Source organism: Anser anser, assembly GCF_964211835.1.
Source record: "Anser anser genome assembly, chromosome: 1".
Classification (NCBI taxonomy): domain Eukaryota; kingdom Metazoa; phylum Chordata; class Aves; order Anseriformes; family Anatidae; genus Anser; species Anser anser.
In genome coordinates, this window is record NC_139720.1 from 180,848,804 (window position 1) to 180,856,385 (window position 7,582).

A 7,582-nucleotide genomic window follows, 5' to 3' on the forward strand; every position below is an offset into this window, starting at 1 on the left:
CAACCCTAATGATTCTGTGATTCAATGGGAGTAGAGACTGTACTTTCCATTAGCTTTATATATGGGGCTTAGATATGAAGGAAGACTCTGTGTTTTGGTTAGTTCTTTTGCATATTAAAAAAAAATCCTTGAAAATGTCAAATAATTATTGGAACATAGTTTTATTTGAATTTGCAGGGGGCAAGTCTGTAGAAGCTGGGGTACTGTGGGGGTTTTCATGGCAGTGGAAGCAAAGGAGGTAGGTCTGCATGGTGTGGAGTCAGATGGATTTTTACTCTTTGTTGTGTAGGTCAGTCCAGTCATATCAGCCTGGAGCAGGATTGATACAGCAGGGAACAAACATGTCTGGATGCCTGATGGCAGTTGCTTTGCTTATTGCTTTGTGTAGACTTTCTGGGTTAGGTCTCCAGTAATTCTCACATCTCTGCATTATGCTCCATTTCCCAAAGTATTGTACATACTTCCTTATGCAGCAACTTAGTGCTGGTTTCTGGGAATACTGAAGCCAATGAATCTCTGACTAAAGAGAACAATTTTTAATTGACAGCTGTGAGAAGATGCTATTTGAGACACTATTGGCTGCTGCAAATTCCTACCAGTAAGTTGGCTGCAGATGAATTAGCTCTCTTAAGAGGACAAAGATGAGATGAGACAGCAGTCTAGTGGATTCAGTATAAAACTGAAAAACTTCCTACTATCCATTCATACTCATTATTTTAGGTACAACAAACAACTCATTGAAGTGCTACAGATATAAAATTTAGATACTCCCATTCCCTCTGATATTTAGCTGGAGGAAAGTGGATAAGAGCAGTTAAATAATTAAAGCATACAGCTACATACTATACACCAGAACATAAAAATGCCTGCCCACCCAATGGTGGATAGCCATATTATTTGGATATTTCCTTGAAAGGATGAAAGAATATGATGACTTTGTGTTATTGTTTTGGTTTGGTTTTAATATATCAGGTTCCTCCTGTTTTATCACAATTCCCTTTCTTTTATTAAGGAGAGATGAAAAAGTTTAAGTTGACTCTGACAGCAAATGCTAAATTGAGGTGATTTAGAGACTTTTTGATAATTGGAGTGGACATGCATATTGTATCTTGACTGGATAAAGCAAAAAAGGCTGCAGGGAGAATGGTAATAGGCATACACTGTGTACTACAGTTCTGTCATTTAATGCTCCCGTACAAGAGGCTGCTTTATTCCCATGCAGTATCCCTAACTAATTTTTCTTGAAGGAGTAGCCACTCATTATTGCTTATTTAAGATTAGTTATTCGTTTCATTAGTATTTCAGTATGTATGGGGGGGGGGGGGGGGGAGTTTTTTGCAGGTTTTTGGGAAGAAAGAGGTGGGATTGTCCCTAATTTTATGAATGAGCGTAGGTGATCTGAGTCATTGCCCCCAAACCAAAGTTGCTGAGTATGGTAGGTAGCAAAAATATTCCTTCTAATGATTTTGAACTGACTAGCTGATCTTTTCATGTGATTGCCTTTTCTTGTTGCTGAGTAAAATGAGGTATAAATAGCTAAAGTATCAATTTAAACAAACTCACTGAAGATGGCTAATCTAGTTCTGTTCTTAAAAATTAACATCCCATATCTTTGTAGGAAGTACAGTGTTTATTTTTGTCAGATGGTTGTGTTGATTCTTTTCTTCCTGATCTCATTATTCATATCTGATTATTTTGGAAGCAGCAGTTTTTTTTTCTGATATTCAGTTATGATAGAGGTTGTCGTCCTTGATTTAAAAAGAAAAGATCCAAGTTCTAGTTCTGCTTTCTCCCTCTTTTCAGGGCAGACTAATGACAAATTAGCAAATTTGACATATTAACTTTGGCCAGTAGTGTCTCTGGAAGATGCCATAAAATGAGTGAAGCTAATGAATGGTGGTGGTAAAAGCATAATAGCTGTATGTCCAGTACTGTAACGTCACACATGCAATAGCATAAATATCCATGGAAGCAACTAATTTTTTCCTTGTCGGGTCACTGGCAAAGCTTATGTTTTACCTACCAAATGATGTTTGGGAGGATGAAGATAGGACAGTAAAAGGAAAGATGTAGTCAAGCAAATCATGTAAATACTGTTCAATTTCTTGTCACTGACTGTAAATTGTGCAGGCTAAGGAATGTCCTCAGAGGACGCTCACACAGACTGCCATGCAGAACAGCACCTGTGCTTGGTATTTTCATCCTCAGCTGGACTAGGAAGAACAAGACACTACTTCTTTAGTAGCATAGCCTTACATGAATTTAACCTTAAAAATATTCAGCCTCTTGAGACTACTTTGTCAGATGCCAAAGTTATCTGTGTAAGAAAACTGCATAGAATTTGACTTATTCTGATGAAATTTCATCTGTAACTCCAGCAACAAGTAAAATAATTTTAATGTGTGTTTTAATGCTCAAAAAGTATGTATCTATAAATTCTTAGCTTGGGAGTTCCCAGGTAGTTTTCTCCTCACATGATAATCACTTTAGAAGCCAGACAGGACTGAGTGCATTCGTTTGTCATTGTTGCAGGTGATTCCCATTTTACTTAACGAAGAACAGATTGCTCATCTGCCTGGTTTTTGCTCTTAATCCATGTGAGCTTAATCTGAAATACCATTCTTTCCTTTGCCCTTGCCACAGGAGACATAAATTCACAGAAAGACTTGGTGAAATCTGGTCATCTGACTGCAAGAGTGCAATTTGCAAACCTTTACTGGCCTAAAATGGGACTTGGGTAGAATCAAGACATACAAGCACAAAGGTACAATTCACAAAACCTTTGCTTGATCTCTTTGGAATTTTAGAAGTAAAAATTTGTGCTCTTGTATGCTTAAATTTTTGCTTCTGCACAGATATCAGACTGCTTCCATCTTGCCAGGTCTTTGCTTATCTTAATGCTCTTCTCACACTTAATCCACAGATGTGGTGTCTGTTGTCTAAATTCCCTGGAAAACCTGGTCCAGTAGCTGTGGTTAGGGCATTACAGAAGGCAATGTGCCTTCAGCCTTGGTGTGATAATCCTCGTGTCTGTCCTGGTACTCAGATGAAGCTGGTGATTAGGCTGGGCAGGGGAGGTGATGGTGCTTGTCCCACTTATTGCTGAAGTTGTGTCTCTGCAGAACAGAAAAAGCATGAAGTCTGCAAGATCCAAGGAACAGAGTAGTGAGCTCCAGTCCTCACTTCTTACCGAAGATGTTCACAATCTAAAGTATTGTTAACTTCTTCAGGAGCATCACTTCCTACTTATTGGGCTTTAGGATCTTTCCTTTAAATCACACTCATGTGAGTTTGTCTGTCCTTCCATCCTTGACAAGCAGCACAGTAGACTGGCAGTAAATTTCCATCTGTAGCCTCCAGAACTTTTTAGTTGAATGGTGATAAAATTAACATTTTCCTTGGGTCATCAACACAGCTTTTGGCATGGAGGTTGCCAAGACATACTTATGTGTGAATCAGTGATGCCAGCACAATCTTGGGACTTTGAACTTTGTCATTTCAACAACTGCTGTCAAGTGACAGAATGTGTGCATATGTACATGTATGTATAAACACACGTGTGTATATGCAGTATGTATAAACACGTGTGTATATGCACGTACCGCTTCTCAAGATCCTCTAAGGAATTGTGCATCAGTAGTGCAGTGCACTTTAAAAAATATTTTTGTTTTTTTTTGACTGTATTCATTTTTCAAATCAGGTTAATGTTATTTGAGAGTGAGAAAAACTTTCATCTTCCCTGGTACATGCAATTCCTCTCATTTTTTTTAAAGACAAAAAATAAAAATGCCATTGTAAGTTGAAAATCTCAATTATTGTTGCATAAAGATGAAGCCTTTTTTTAAAAAAAAAAAAAGTCACCACCCAAAACATATCTAATTTATATTCTTTTATTCAGTTTCTTTCTACCCAGTTTTGCTCTGATATGAGCACATACTTAATGTGGTTAAGTCTTTCAAAGAAATTATGGCACTGTTTCTGCCTCCCCCCAAATACTGTAACTCTATAAGCTTTTTTTTTTTTTTCCTTTTCAGATGCATGTTCCCAACCCTTTTTAAATAAACAGAATAGCAAAGTTTCTGGAAAACAAAACAAAAAAAGTAGAGCTTTGTTGCCCAAATAAAAAATTAAATTTGCAAATACTTAAAACTTCATGTAAATATATCATTTGTACTTTCTCCCATTTTATACATTTGTTCACTTGCTCAGGGCACTGAATACTGCTAGGGAGGGAATTTTAGATCAGTCTTACTGACTGTTGGTGATCCAGGAACCATGAGGTGAGAAACTCCTCTCTAATGAGTAACCTGAATTATTAGCCAAGATAGCAATAAGCATACTTCATTTAATACTAAGAAGTAACCAAACTATATTTAGAATAAGGAATATCACTTTGACAGTGGTAACCCCATCACATTAACATTCTTAAGATTCTTCAGGAGGTAGTCATAGTACACAGAATAATTGCTGTACAGCTTGATATGACATTAAAAACCACCTACTGTGCTATTACGGTTTCCTTATTTGTATACTAACTTATACAAGGAGAGGTTAATTAGTTTTTTAAATATAGCAGATATTACATGTAATAAACTCCAGTTTTAAATAGTTGAGAAGTTCCTCTCCAGAATGATTCCTCTCTGAAATGGATGTATGATTTAAACATCACATGAAGCCTGTTTCTGGATATAGTGGTTTGTCCTGCCCATTGGAATTGACGTGGGCACTGTGAGTGTTCATTACGTGCTGGTAGGTGAGTGAGAAGCTTGTCTTACAAAGAACGGTGGAGTTCCCAAACACTGTAGTGAATAATATATGATGCGAGAAACCTCAACAAAAATCCACTGAGCAATTCCATGGGTAAAAAAGTTGGTTAGCATCGAATTTGCAGATGACACCAAACTGCAGGAACCAGTCAATTCTCAAGGGCAGGGCTGACCTTCAGGGGCCATGGGTGGGCTGCAGGAAGGGGCTACTAGAAACCCTTCATGCAATTTGGCAAGGACACAGATGGCCCGGCACCTGGGGAGGAAGAGCCCCTCACAGCGCTATGAGCAGTGCACGGCTTGGTTGGGGAGCAGCTCTGCTGGAAGGACAACACCTGGAGGACAACAAGGTCATGAGCCAGCAGCAAAGGAGGACAGCAGCCTCATGGCAGTATGGACAGGAGCATGGTCACTTGGTTGCCAGAAGTATCTCTTCCCATCTACTCAGCCAAGCACATCCAGATGCTGCACCTCTGTTCTGAGCAACAGACAGACTAGAGATCTCCTTAGGTCCCTCTCAACCTCTGTTACCCTATCCTATGGCAGACGTATAATTGTACAACCATCTTATCTGGGAAGTACCCTGTAACAATATCTGTGGATAGTGGTTTTTTTTCCACTTCTTTTTGTGAAGTCCAAAGTACAACATTTGTGGCCTAGTGTGAGCTTAGAACCGTAGTAAAAAGTCTTGAATGTTTGGAGAGCTGCAGAGGAGCTGAAGCTTGGTACTGTGATACAACTCCTTGGTGGTACTGGTGAAGACTGACCCCAGTGTTGGTGTGGCTGGTCAGGTCAGTCCTTTGTCCTTAATACCAGGAGGGGGAAAGCCTTCCAGTCTCCACTGGGCTGAGAGCAACACATTCAGCCTTGTAAAACTGCCAGTAGCCTAAACAGACAGAAATCTCCTCAAATCATGAGTACCTTGTTAGTGGGTTCAGCAACCGGCCAGCCCGTAATTGTTCAGTGCTTCTCTGGCTGGCGTCAGTGGGAATTACTGCGGTATGCATTGCTGTAGGGGACAAATTGATCAGCTAAGAGAGGCTTAAAGATCTGAGTGCTGAGGTTACTGACAGCAGCACAGGTTGCCTGAATTAAGTAGAGGGATACAAGATTCCCAGTTAGGCTTTCTTTAGCCGCAGCCAGGGAAGAAGCAGCAGGATCCCCATTTGAGAATTTGTTTCTGCTGATCTGAGTACGTGATTTAACCACCAGCCAACATCGCTCTGAACAGAACATAGATACCATGGGGTCTGAAATACCTGAGAGAGAGCCAGGTGCTGTGCTACAGAGCAACATCTGCAACGTGCTTACGTGCTTGGTTGGCATCTTCATATGCTGATACTGCACAACGAAGGATTTCACCCTTTGGTGAGTCAGCTTAGGTGTTTTCCACCACCCCCTTCATTAAGCATACAATCCTGCAGATGTTTTCGGGACTCCTGTTGTCCCTTCAAGCGATCTTAGTAATGGTGAAAATGCACTTGCTATCAGTCTTTTTCTCGGTGCAGCCACTTTACCTTCTGTCTCCAATAATTCATAAGCTTGCAGGAGGTGCACCAAAGTGGTTTTAGCTACCTCCAACTTTTTTGGACAGAAGGATAATAAAAATGATTTCACGGTAACTAAAGTAAGTCAGTTTATTGGTGAAAGCACTTAAATATAACTTATTAGCTATTCAAGAGGAAGGTTTTACTAAAGGTACAATGCATTTATGTATTAAAGTGCAGCTCAACTCCTGAAAAAATGCCTACGTAAATAAGCACTTGTCACATCCTATTTTTGTTGATCTTTTTTTCTCCTTCTAAATTTGTTTTCTGCTGTTAGCTGTATTGCTGTCATGGTTTTAACCCTGAATTGGGCAGGTCCTAGTCCTTGTGGGATTAATTGCCAGTGAGTTACAGTTGTGTGAGTTGCCACTGATGAGGCAGACGGTGCTACGGGCATTTGCTCAAGACAGAAAGCCCAAGTCAGTGTTACCCATGGTGCAATCTGACCGCAGAAGCATTATTCAGTGAGGGTGATGGAAAGATCAGGCTGTGGTCCAGATTTGTAAGTCTGGGGAAAAAACTGTTAACAGAGAATCCAGAGATAAATCCACCAAATGTCTTCAAATCTTAATTTCCACAGGACTTAACTGTAGAGATGCCAGTATGTACAGTTGTGGATCCAGAATCACTTTGGCTCCAACAAAATGCATTGCTCATCTAATTTTCTAGTTTTATTGGTATCTGTAGGACATCAGGGTGGTTAGCACTAATGGGCTTATTTCTTCTAACATGCAAAGGCAGAATGTAGTTTTGGGAAAACAGGGGTTAAAACAAGCAAATACATAGCTGCAGTGCATTTCAAAGCTGAGGTGAGGAAGCAGCTGTTGAAGGGTTTCTAGAGTACAAATTTGACCACAGACATTGGAATTCAAGTTACTCAAAAGTTTGTCTCTTTTTATCTGTTTTGGATCTGGCTGTTAGCACCTTGGTATTTGTATAGAAAGAATACTTGATAGCACAATCACAAAAGCAATAAACAGCCTTACAGAGGCATAGATCTTAAGGTGACTTCTTCAAGTGGAATCTTACTTTAAGCACGATTTCAATGTCACGTATCATAATTGCATCTAATATTAGAGACTGACTTAATGCAACACAGTGTCAATGACAATATAAAGGCAATCAGGAACAGAGAAGATTGCTTAAAAATGTTTTGGGGGATGGAAGGATTACACTATAATGAAGTCTTCTGTAGACTTTATAAGTCTTTTTTTTCAGCAGCACTCAAAGGGATTTTTTTTCCCCCTAAGTTTCTGGACACTTTATCCA